This window comes from Aptenodytes patagonicus, chromosome 10, assembly GCF_965638725.1.
Source record: "Aptenodytes patagonicus chromosome 10, bAptPat1.pri.cur, whole genome shotgun sequence".
In the NCBI taxonomy this organism is placed as follows: Eukaryota; Metazoa; Chordata; class Aves; order Sphenisciformes; family Spheniscidae; genus Aptenodytes; species Aptenodytes patagonicus.
Window position 1 is genome coordinate 15,809,685 of NC_134958.1, and position 13,739 is coordinate 15,823,423.

Genomic DNA, 13,739 nt, shown 5'->3' on the forward strand with positions numbered 1-13,739 from the left:
TTACTGATAGGACTATCATTTTTTGACAGACAGTAATGAAGGTATTAGTAGCTGTTTTACCCTGCTTTATACATTTTATATACCTTTCCACATTAAAGAATATTTTGACAGATTATAACAAGACAACGTTGTTCTTTATGCTTGATGCACAAGGTAACATCTTTATATTAGTATGTGTCTGTTAAAAAAGAACAAAGATTTTTATTATTAGAAACTGTACACTTTCTTTGCTTTTAAGGTATGACAGGAAAACGTTTTATATGACATGTCAAAATCTTCCTATTCAAATATGCAAATATGATTGAGTTTTACACCATCAAAAATAAAAACGAGATTCAAAACATACCTTCATTCTTCATCCAAAGTACGTTGTAGGAATTATTTTTTTTTTTTTTTGTAACACTGAAGTTATCCGTACTGTTCCAAAATAAATCTTCTGTTCTGATTGATGCTTCTCCCTGTGTATTTTGAGTATTACACTGTGGTCACTTGCTTGGGAAAAGCCTTGTAAATGAAAACACTGGAATGGAAATTCAGGAAATACTTTGTTTCTAGCTCTACTAAAAGTACTATGCTCTGCTTAATCTGATTTTTCATTGAGGGCTAATTTTAGAAAGTTGCTTATTCTCCGTATTTCTGACTTCGATTCATTAAAATCCTTTCTTCTTCCAACCTCCCACTGCAAACTTTTTACAGGACTTTTTGTTAACTAGGTAACAACAAAAAAAAAAAAAAAGTACCATATTTATACCATATATACCAAAACTATAAAACTGGGTTGGGCTTCTGCATGCAGCTGTAGTAGAATTGAAAAACGACAATACGGGTTGGAGTTAAAAGGCCAAAGTTGCAGTTAAAATAGCAGCATGTTATTTCTAGTTCTCTAAGTAGCTAAAATGAAAAGTCAGTGCAGACATTTTGTTCAAATGAAGTATTTTACATCTTTTCTTTGCATTACTGTTTTTCCTCACAAGACCACTAGACCAATTACTAAATTACCAAAGTCTAACACCCATCCTTGTCAACAGCTACAAGGACCACAGCTTCATCTAAGCACTTAAGCATCACTTTATCCCAAAAAGCCACCCTTGACTGATGAGCAAACAGCCTGCCAGCCTCATATACAGGCTGTAAAAGCAAATATGATACCCAGAGTCATCTCATCAGCAGGCCTTTCTTCCAGCTAAGTGTGCAACACTGCTGGTACGGGAAGAGTATTTGCAGAGAGGTAGATAACACTGACTCATCTCGATTAAGTTATTCTTTTGCTCCTTGCTCACTGAGGAGGGGAATTAAATAAGATACATACAAGCCTGACTTCCTACTAGAATTAAATTTGACCAGTATTGCAGCATGCATCTTCTGCAGATTAGATTCTTAATGACTACATGTCAGCTAATCTCATACTTTTAATTCGTGTGCTAGATCTATTCTGTGATGATCCCTGTTGGGACCACAGTACAGTGGAGACTCAGCAACAAGACTTCAAATGGGCCGAGTGAGGTGTCACAAGGAACACAGTTGCGGCAGCAGAAAACTTTGTATGGCTTAACAGCTCTGCCTCGGGCTGTTCAGCCACCCTCCCTCAGCTTTACCAACCACTGCACCCAAGCTATTTTTGAGTTAACTCAAGTGCGAATACAAGGCTGGCATCCTGAGTTGTCCGCACTGTAGATGAACCAAGGTAGGCAAGACTGGTTCAATAGGAATCTCAATGAGACATCAGGTTAAAACACCCATTAACACATCCCATTAATACATCATTTGCAGAACAAAGACCCTGGAAATGAATAATCCCTGAAGCAATGCAACACCCACCCGGTATCTGGCTAACCCCTCCCAGGAAAAAAAATTAGCAAAGCCATGATTCCAGCTAATATAAATCACAAGAGATGGACTGGAGGGGCAGGGAGGGAGCCTGTGACTGGTAGTAAAACACCAGAAGTATAAATGGAATGAGTTCCTCCACTCCTGGAACATCACTCAATGATGAGGGGATAGGGAAGATGAAAATCTCCGGAGGAGCTTCAAAAGGCCACACCTTACTGGCCACATAATAAAAATTTTCTTGTTTTAAAGAAAGGCATGAGGATTATAGTACTGTATTTATCTTTGGCCAGCTTTATATTCAAAACAAAAATCCCAGGCTCTGTTCTCTGGGACAAATGTGTGTGTGTGTGTGTGTGTGTGTGTGTGTGTGTGTGTATCTGTGCATTTTAGTAATTTATATAAAAGTTAATCCAGTGGTGTGATGAGAAACGCATATTACATTTAAATGAGCAGAGGGAATAACAAAGAAAACAGATGAATCCCATTGCAGGTGTCTGTGAGGAAGAGAATATGGATGTGAAGCTCCAGTTTGAGAATTTTAACAGCTGTCAACATTAAAATACCCCAGTGGGAATTAGAAGAGTAAAGCCTTTAACAAATCTTGCAGGTTACTGATGTTTGGCCTGTGCATCCACAGAGGGTTGAAATTAATGGAGCGAGGTTTAAACTCAGCCAATGTGTTTAGGATAATTTTGTGTTCTGGTGAATGTCGTCTTCATCATGCAGAGTGAATTTTTGTCTTTTACTAAGAGAAATCTAGGAAATGTAGCATTTTTAACCTTCTGAATGTTCAGACCACTATACACAATCACAGGACTAAAAGTACCATCTGACTCTTAAACGTAGCACAAGCAAGATTTAAATTGTAAGCTATCTGAAGAAGCTATATAAACTGGCAGCTTGCTCTTCACTTGTTTTTAGTTACAGCATTAGAAGGGTGAGCTAGGTTCAATAATAGAGCATACAACAAAGTTCAATCAACTTAATTTCTGTTAATTACAAAAAAATGGAGACCCTCCTTAAGAAACAAATATTCGCCTTGTTTCTAGAAATTCTCCTCACTACTATGAAAGCAGCAGTCTTTTCGCTACGATTATTAGAACCAAAACTATGACATCTGCAGTAGGATGGGCTCGAAGTCACTCCTCGTGGAGGGGTGCGAGAGGGAGCCTGGCAGGCATACTCTGCTCCCACTACAAAGCACTCAAGCACAAGGAAGCCTAGAATAACAGTTAACTATCTCTTACCTCAGTAACCTGTCTTCTAAATCCAGTCTTCTACCTTTGAAAGAGACACAACTTTGGTTCAATCAAGTTATAAAATTAAGCAAAACATTCTGCATAGAAAGCTTACAAAACACCAGCCATATATACATACGTTGTCTGTCATAGCCTGTTCCTATATTATAGGGACATTATAAGAATAGTAGAGTGTAGTATATAGTTGCCTTTTGATTGGCCTAAGGCCTTAGTTATTATATATCTGTGTTCACATAACTAGTCTTTACTCAAAGCTTAGGGTGAGCAGGGACTTTCTTGCCCTCCCCAACAAGAAGAGAAAGGTTAACATAAAGAATCATAAAGTGTATACCTAGGCATCACTACCTATATAAAGATATCAAAATTAATAGAAACCCCATAGGCACAGCAGCCTACCACAGCCTCGTCTATTGTCTATATTCATTTTTACTCTTCAACAGATCATAATCCCAGGACAATAAAAATGAGCGGCTCTACTGCCACTCACAGTATCCGGTGTCCTCCCCGTACCACCCTTCCAACTGCTATTGCACAAAGAGAAAGTCAAATACTGAAAAAATAACAAAACAGAGGATATTAAAAATAAAAGAAGCAAAAGAAGTCTGTAAGAGAGATGTAGCTTATTTAGCATGTTCTCTACAAACAGCAGTAACGCACAAAACCAATGATGGGCACAGATGCTTACCCAGTGGTCTGTAAACAACACAGTTACATGGATTACCTGGGTCAAGTTAGAAGACATTGAGGCTTACGGATGAGCCCATAATCAACAAAACAACCCTCCTCTATTTTCAACCTACTTATGCAAGGTAAGTAGAACATGAGAATCCATTATAATTCTAAAAATTACTATTTAGCATAACCCAGACCTTCCCTTCGTGGGGAAGAGGAATGATATTTGAAAATCAGGAATCCATAAAGTATGCAAAGTAACAGTTCAGCCTACTTTAATGCAAGACCCTCTAGGTCCAAACATATTACATAGCATTTCTTCTAGAAGCTCTTCAGAAAAGTCAAATTTATTGTATCTTGCCACAAATAAAGAACAAGTTGCTGACAGGGATACAATGCTGCTTTCAAAGGATTGCAGCATAAATGGAGTCACTATAACTTGTTTTGTTAAATCGGATACTAGCTCTTGATCCACGTAAAAGATTATTTTGAGAGGGAAACATGTTGCCTTACCTTCACACAAGAGCTCTTTAAAGTCCCAGAATTTTGGGCAAATAACTATGTGGCTTTCTGCAATATGCAGCACTATGCTCAACATTTAAAAAGAAAATAAACATTACAGTATCCAAACTACATTGGGATTTGGCTTTCAAGACTCAGAGATGCTTGGATTTTAATGCTTGTTTAACTTACTGCAGTATTTGAATCTTTATTTAGACATGATTCCCAAAACTTCTACAAATAATGAACAGTTCAGACTGGAAGTTTCCATCTGCTCTGGTAACAAAGAATTAGTTAAAAAAATTTTCGTTCTAGTCGCCTGATAAAAAAGGATTTTGATATTCTGCTCTTCTCCCATACACTGATCTCTCCAGGTAATTTTAAATCAATAAAGCAAATAATTACAGGTTCCTAGAAGACACAATGCTTATTTACAGTTTTGCAAACCATTAGAATACTAACTTCAAAACAAAATGAGCTCCTTTTATGCTTACTTGTCCTTAAAAGAAAAATTATAGAAATAAAAATCAGAATTAAAAAATAATTTTAAAATGGAAGATGTTACTGTATTTGTGAGAGAGGGAAAGAGCAGCTTTAGCTTTCCATGCCAAAAGTGGGAAACTACTCATAAAGTCAAGCCTCTTAATTGTTATCTTGAAGGTTATTCATACCAACTGCAAATACAAGGCCATTTTCAATCATTTGCAGTATATGGGATGTCCAACACACATCCAGAAACAGGTTTAGAAACTGAGTATTTACATCATACAAATGAAGTGTAATTTGCACACAAAAAAAATCTCATATTTAAATCCAGAAATATCAGTATTGTAAAACTGTATTTAAAATTCAGTATGTTTAAAACATAATAGAACTTTGGTAAAATAACATGTCCTTCCAATTGCCAATCATCTAAGTGAGCAAGAAAGACTGGGTCCAAGAGACACTCTTTTCCTAGAGACTGCCTCCTTTTGCAATGAAATCTAAACTATGGTTAAAAACAGTTTTTTAGCTAACTACAACCCAACACTGTAGCCTTTGGCTGCGCCTGCAAACAATCCAAAACCATACCTCCAGGGATTATTAACCCTTTGCTAGTAAATTTAACCTTTAAATTAATTTATTGCAGACTGAGGAAAGCAGAAAAGAAAACAGCTGGATTGAAGATCTAAGGTGAATAGAACACTGCTCTGGTTTCTTAAATAAGTCAAACCTGCGTAGCAGCTGGAGCGCAGGGAGCACACTACTCATCTCAAAGCTGCCTGAAGGTTATGTGAAAACTGGCTACATCTTGCAGCACTAACTCATCGACTGCCATGGGGAAATCTGCTTAAGTACACACTGCAGGGTATGGTTTGCAGTATGTGCTTCTTAGAATGCTGCTAGAGAAATGAGGCAGTTATGAACATACTTGAAAGAGAAAGGACCTGACTGTAATTAGGGAATAAGTGTGCATTAGAGGCTTTCAAAATTTAATTTGGATATCAAATTATGTCTCAGTTCTCTTTCCTTAACAAACAACAAAAAAGCTTCTGACCTAAAATAAGCTGCTTTAAAACTGAGTACAGCAGCTATTACTCAGCCTTTACATTGTACTATCATCCTGAAAACACCACCCAATGAGGTCTTGTTGTACTTGTCCTACAAATCTATGACACAATCCCTGCCCCAAAGAGTTTGCAGTTTATATACAGTCTAAGTATAGTGTAAGCGTAAACCAGAAACGCTCTTACAAGTGGCAGAATTCTGAAAAATCAAGATAATTACAACCCTAGCTAGTCCTGATTTGTGAGCCTATTTTTAGAACAGTATAGGCTGATGTGCTCTGAGCTTTTTTATATTTGCATTGTCCTCTGTGATTCCTCCTCTGAAATGTGTGCATATGCTGAGTCCATGTGAGATGCTACCACTGGCGCTTGTCACAAGAATTAAATCCCTCTCAAGCTTGTTTACAGCTCAGCACTTGTCATACTGCTCCCCTGAGCTTCATGGCTGGTTGGTTTTTTTCTTTCTCTCTGGCTCTGTGCAAGATTTAATTTCTTTTTTGTTTATGTGTGTACTTACACTTGCAGGTGCAGAAAAGAAAAAAATTGCTGTACCCAGATGTTTTGAAGCTGCAGTAGCATACATACAGCTGAAATTAAGGAGAAAAACTGTAGCAGATAAAACCAACTTTCTCATACAGTATTCTACATCATATTTAATAAACCTATCATGTTTCATTGACAAGAAGACTCTTGAATTCAATTTTAGGAAGACCAGAATATTTTACAGTTGCTGCCTCTGCTCTTTTGCAAAGAGTTTTTTAGAGTCTGAAGGTGGTCCAATTAGTCCTATTTTCAATTTCACTAGTATCTTCTTGTAGTGGTTAGAGACTCAATCATCAATACAGCTACTGCATACCAAGCTGTCTTAGCTCATTACTGAATTAGATGAACGTCAGAGAATTTTATCCAGATTTTCACCCATACTTTGAAAAATATATTGTATTGTTAAAAAAAAATTACCCTCTTGCTTCTATATAATAGGAGAAATCGTTGCCTGGATTGCCTGTAGGGACTCTAGTTCTAGTATCTCAAATCACATCTAGTTAAGTATGTCTCCATTTCACAACTGCAGCTGGTTAACCTTGCAATTCATTTACCCCACCACATACTCTAACAGTCCATAAAAGGGTGCAAAGATTAATGAGCTATGGTTTCATAGGCAACTACTGTAGCTATCCATCTACAAATACAGTAATGGCTTGTCTGCTTCACCTTAACAGCATGTGCAGACAGAGCCTTTCTGCAATCAGTAGAAGGGCCGCTAATTTCTTTGTTCAAGCTCAGCACATGCATTGAGAACTTTTCCTTAGATATGCATGTTCCTAGTCAATTAAGTTTATTCGCACAACTATGTGCAGAACAAAATAGTTCTTTTGTTAACATTCTTTGAACTTCTACCTTTTAACTTTTCTAGTCATGCACAATCTGTAACACAGAATTTGCTGATGATGGGAATGGTAAAAATACAAGCATCTAATGCAGAACGCACTGGAATTTTAAAGGACGTTCTTGTGAAACCTAAATGGATGAATCTGCTTTTCTTTTAGCTGTTTTCAGCTTCAGTAACTTCCTCTAGAGCTTCCACTGGGCACTGTGTGGAAAAGCCTGATCAGTGGCTCTGTAACATTACCTCTACAGTCACAGCATTCTGCCTGCTGTCACAGTGGGGAAGACAAACTTTTTTTAATATCTGTATCTTTGTTGGTTTTTCTCTTCTCTGGATTTCCAGTTATCACCTAAATAAATAAATAAATAAATTCTCTCTCCAGTGAGGTTCTTTATGTTCCTGATCTTAGAACTGATCCGGCATAGTATTCAAAAGTTTAGAGTATTAGAGAGGCACCGTGAAATTGGTGAATATTAGATCTGTAAATACATAGAACTATTTCTTCTTTCTAAACACTTTGATTTTATATCTCAGCATTACTAACTTTACTATGCACAACTAAAATATACACTGTCAAACTGATGGCAGAGCAGTAAAGATATGTTTGTGTAAAAAAACGCAAGAGAGAGTCCATTTCCTATGCTAGGAGAAAGAACACAATGACAGCTAAACTGAAACTGCTCTTACAGCATCCCCAAAATGTGAGGTGTTGCACAAACAAAAAAAAGACAGTACTGACTTAATATGGTCTCCGGCAAGCATAAAGGTTTCCTACTCTGTGCGTGTTCTTTTCAGCAGATTAAATAAAAGACAAGAGACCCTAGTGGATAATACAGGTGAGGTGCAGAAAGCGCTTTTCACCTCCCCTGAACCAGATATGGCAGTGAAATATATTTAGCTTGACGGACAGGAATTATTACCTGAGTTTGGACTGAGTGAACTTTGTAAATTATTGACCTTTATCTAATTGGTGCACATTATACTCAAGAATACCATTTACAGTCAGGTCAAATGCCTTTGTGCTGTGAAGCAACTGATAACAGACTGTTTGGTCAGACGCTGCACAAAATCTCACGTTTCTTGATAAAGACCTCTACTCTCATTAACTAAAAGACTAAAAGCAGAAGCATTTTGCCTGTACATGTTCTATATTCCACTCACAGTAAAGTTCCCATTTGGTGCTGCTTCTTATTGATCTTTTATTGCAATGAGGCATCTTGACAATCCAATGACACTCTTCATTTGCTCCTTTGTATTTTCTCTGGAGATTCTGTTCAGCAGAATTCCTACTAGCTTTCGCATCACCTATAAGGAAGAGAATATGGCTGTTATTGCAGGGAGTCGGAAGTTCAGGGTGGATATATTTTACCAACTCTAATTAGGGATAAACAAGGGACTGACCTTTAAAATATTTTTTCATAGTTCCCTCCCCCTGCTCCCCCCCATTTTTTTTTATGCAGGGTCACATACAAAATGATATAAAAAAAAGAGATGTGATCAAGAAACTCTCATAAAAGTGCAAGTGGATTATAAGCTCTCTCAAACAATACATTTTATTTTGAAGGAAAGAACCAATGTATTTGTAAGGACTGTGTAAACACATCAAATAAAGAATACATTAATATAAACTACATATGATGTGAGAAGACAACAGATATATTTTTATTACTGCCAAAATACAAATGGCACTAAGAGGTAATGGCATGTTAAAAGCTTCCAAGATACCACTGCTAAACAGCAGTTCCCTAGTGCAGTTAAATCACTCTGTGAAAGCTCACAGTCAGGAAAAAAGATCCACTTTCATGCAGAATTCCTTTTTTTTGTTTGTTTTGTTTCATTTCAACAGTGAATAAACTTTCCCACATATGCAATAGTGTCTATGGATCAACTGTACTAAGAAGGGCCAGCTTTAGCCTGGTGGAAGTGCACAAGCCTAGCAACAGTTTGAGAGGCACAGCTGTCCTGGTCAGGAAGAATGCTTCCCCAGAGCCCTCAGGGAGCCCTACTTCCTTAGCACAAACTGATTGAATGCGCATCTCACCTACTTTTATGGAGAGTGGAGATGAAATCCCATTTCCTTCCATTGAGTAGCTCACCTAGTCAGAAGCGTGCTTGGATTAGCAAGATGCTTTAATTCAAGTATAATGGCAATTTTACAACAATCTGTTCAGACAACTTTGTGCTCAAGAGAGCATAAGGATTGTTGCTGAACTCTACCCTCTTTTTAACATGATAAAAAAGTAACACCCCTTTTTGTTCTTTATTACTCTGTTCATCTACATCAGGGAAAATAAAACCAAGTTATGTTTTCATTATAGTTGCACATAAACAAGCATGTGTGTGTACAAGGAAAAATAATGGGAATGCAGTAACAATCCCATGTAGTTAAGACTTCACCTGACTTCCTATACTGCCACCACTTACCCTCTATCAAGCTCAGTTTTTCTAAAGGTTTCATTTCAGGCTGAATTCTTCCTAATTACTCACAGTACTGGGATTCGTTTTGAGTCCCTCCATTCTGTAGTAATAAGATTTCATACATAAATAATTAAAGTGTGAGTGCTGACTGTCTTCCTAGGTAGCAGACTAGTTTTTTACTTTCTAAAATCCTACATAACAACATTTGAATTTTCAGAATTTATATTGAAAATGAGTCTTCTGTAACTGCAATAGGGTGCCCGTATTGCAACGTGCTTGCTTGGATGAACCAAATATGTTGAATTTGCATAGATCTAAAAACATACATCACGCGCATGCTAATTATAAAAGTTGTATTATAACCTTTAAGCCTTTACACTGAAGGAAAGGTTTCTACCTTCAGTGGCAGCAGTTAATTGAAATATACACAACTAATAACATCTCTGGAGATCCAGCCATAATAAGCAGACAGTTTCCAAAGGAACTGATCCAATAGCTTCATTACTTGCAGCTGTTTGGTATACTGAAAGCTCAGTGTTTATTCCTCTTATGGAAATGCTTTCCCCCGACAAAGTAGGAATTTGTCTACAGTTCCCTACAGACTACTCCAAAAGCTGTATTTCTTAGGCTGTGGTTTCCCATTCAGCAGCAACTGAATGGCCTAAACTGGCCACGCTGTTCTCTGCTGCTGCTTGTTGCTGCTGCCAATGGTGTTTTTTCAGCCTGATCAGCTCTGTGATTTAGCTCGGCATGTATCTGCAAAAATTGAAGTGAGACTTAGTAGCTACAGGAGAAAAGGGCTGCTTCAATCACTGAAACATTCTTACAGAATCAGAGCCTTACAAGCCTCGGTTTAGCAAATTTGTGAGATTAAATTTGGACTCCTCTTGTAAAACTCAGCTTACCTTCATCTAAAAAACCTGTAATGACTAAGCAAAAGAAATGATTTATAAAGCAAAATTCACTTAACTCTCTTTGTGGTGGTGTAGTATGATAGTCCAAAGGGTGTTGGTGATGCAGGTTGACAAGGGAAGAGAATCATCTTTTTTCCCCCTCAACTATATCTGTGGCTATAATATAAAGATAAACTTTCAGGTACGCAGCCCTTCTTGGAGTTGCGAAACTGAAGCAACAAACGGCAGCAAAGTACAAGCTGGGACTAATTATTTTGAATTCTGTTATGTTCATTAATTAACCAATTTGAGAGAAAAGGCAGATTAAACAAGTGAAGAGCACAAGACTATCTATTGGAGAAACTAGGAGGGCTTTAAAACCCTGCAGGATGGACAAAGAAATCACTATGAAACAGCCAGGGGTCAACTAGAAGAATGATGCCAAAATTCTAACTGCATTATGTTTTAGTTTTATGCTGTATTCAGTTCATTATTTTTAATATCTATTAAAAGGTTTGAATTTTAGCTCCCAGGCTCATCTTTCAAACATGTTTCATGATAACGTTGCTTCTGATATTTAAGGACCATGCAACTGTAACATCTGATTTGATACTGGCACTACACCCTCACTAGTATTTTAAATATGCTAAGGGAAACAACTGCAAAGGGAAGGGAGGAAGCTTTATCCTTCACTCCACTAATAAAACTGAGAAGAAGAGTTCTGGACAGAGTGGATTATTACACATTCCCATCCACAAGTAACTTGCATTACTTTTGCTGGGAAAAACTTTGGTAAGTTTACTGTATTTTAAATACAGGTTGTACTTTCATTTCCTTTTACATCATCAAGATTGCCTCCTGAGGAACCCAAAGGACAACAGATTTATCAAATAGAAACAAGTTTTAGGGTATTAAAAAGTATGTTCTGCTTTAATAAGTTTGTCTTACTAATTTAAATTGAATCAATATGAAGTTCCAAGCAGGTCTATAAACAACAGAAGTTCTGGGCATTGATATTTCTCTTATAACAAACTTGAAGAAACTTCATAGGTTATCCTCAAGAAAGGCTAAGTCATTCTCAGTCTTAAAACAGAGGATGACACAGCCAGCCTTAATACTTTTCTACTATGGTTCTTACTAGCCTGCTATCTCAGACAAAGGTCACTGAAAAGTGACAAGCTATAGTTTAAAGGATGTTTATTCTGAACGGTATTGTTAAAAGACTTCCAGAACAACTGACAGAACTTCATTATTTAGCAAAGATTAATAGAATGCCACTATTCAACACTAAGTCACATCTTACTATATTAATATAAACAGCATACATGCCACATGTTAAGAGCTTCTTTTTGGTTCCATCAAGGAAGATCATACAAGCACTCATCTCCTCTAGGATAACTGGCCTTTCTATGGTCCCAAGAGGGCATCCAGTATATGTTATCTGGGAAAGAAAATAGAGTAGAAAGTCACACAAATAGAAGAAAAGCTTCCCTAGCATGAACGTGTTGCCTTAGGGTCCTTTTGGGAATTCTGATCTGATATGGCTATCTAAAGCTCCTTGCTATCTTTCAGAGCCATTAAAGTTGGACGTGCCCAACTGCTCTGGTTCCTCAAGCTGCAATTTTAGGAATCAGTCAAAAAGCTTCACTTTATCAGATAAAGCAGGTTAACCACCCTGTCCTGCATGGTGCACACTACTATTCATGATAAAAATTCTGAACTTACTTTTGCTTCTCCTCTGTAGAAGTGTCTTTTGCTTTCCATCACCAGCCAACAACTTAAAAGTTGATTATACACCAACCATCAAGAGGAGACATTCCAAGATACAAAGGATTGTGACAAGGAAAAAGAAGCCATTTAAATTATATCTAACAAATACACTGCATTTCACTAAATATCCTAGGAAAATTATACCACATGCCATCAGCTTGCTAGCTCAAAGAGGAAGTGAAGTCTTTCCAAGAAGATTAAGTGGAAAGACACAAATCTCAGCTGAATTCAGCTAAAAACCTGAGAAACTGGTACACAGAATTCAATCCTCATTTCAGGCAGCAAACACCCAGGTAATTCAAATACATACAATTTAAAAACTATTAAGTATTCCTGTTCTGCTTCTTCTACAGCCTTAAAAGAGAGGACTTCAGTTTGTTGCTAGAATATCATGACAGGATCAGAATGAAAAAGTCACAAGAGGCTGTAAGAAACAGACCTGCAGGTTACTCTCCTTTAGTCAAAAGGATTAATTCTTAATTATACTATTTATAAGCAAAACATATGAAGGTTACATTTTCAAGGCTACCACATTATCAGTATGAGACAACTTTCTTTATAAAGATACCACTATATGCTACCCCATTCACCAAAATTTTTGGAGAAAACAGCTCTTTTGAATTAAATACCTAACATTGAGAATTTAGTGAACTAAAATATGAAACGAAGTTTATTTACATTAAATTCATAACATAAGGGATTCATTTAGCAATGCTACTTAAAAAATGCTTAAAGAATGGAAAATTGATTGCTGACAAGCTAACACTTTTTGATCATGGAATTAATCTTATTTTAAATTGTCTGATACAGCTCATACATGTAATTTGAGCATTTAATTTTCTTAATATGAAGCTAAATTTGCCCAAATTTAAACGTATATATACATATAACATCACAGTTATCCTTGTGGTTGTCACAAAAACCTCAGCCTCTCTGAAATAATGGTTTGAACAGTAAAACAACCTCAACAAAACCAGCATTTTTACATCAATAAACACATCAGTTTTATAGCACCTTGCAGGCATAACAACTACATTAATTTCCCTCAAAATGAAGTGTTTCACAGCTAAACGTTTTCCACTTTTTTTTTTTTTTTTAATCTGGTGCAATACAGGAAACATCAACTTAACATGGTTACTTTGGGTCAATGAAATGACTGAATACAAAATCTTAATTAAGTGCCTTAGAGCTAGAACAGTGATCCAAAACTCAGAGGAACATAGCAAAGAACTTTCTGCATAGTGTCTGTAAATTAATATGAAATACCAGTCAACATACTTTCCCTTTTAGCACTGAATTAATGGGGAAAAATTACAGAGTCAAAATTATGCATAAAAATGTAATGTTCAAAGGAGATAACATGCCAGGCTTCATCCAAGAACTGTCCTTTTGAGCTACATTAAAACTGGAGTAAAGGTTTTATTAAAAGTAAAAATCATTCAAGTAATCATAAAACATACTT

At 36.7% G+C, this 13,739-nt stretch overlaps 1 protein-coding gene across 1 annotated transcript in view; it reads right to left on the minus strand.

Moving 5' to 3' along the window:
- Positions 1-398: 398 nt before the first annotated feature.
- Positions 399-13,739, minus strand: part of ZNF280D (zinc finger protein 280D) — a 68,982-nt gene continuing 55,641 nt past the window's right edge. Inside the window, exons 21-23 of the mRNA XM_076348253.1 lie at positions 8,358-8,501; positions 3,078-3,111; positions 399-520 (exon numbers count right to left, since the gene is read on the minus strand). The gene's annotated coding sequence lies outside the window, so the exon portion shown is untranslated. The remainder of the gene's footprint in view (positions 521-3,077; positions 3,112-8,357; positions 8,502-13,739) is intronic.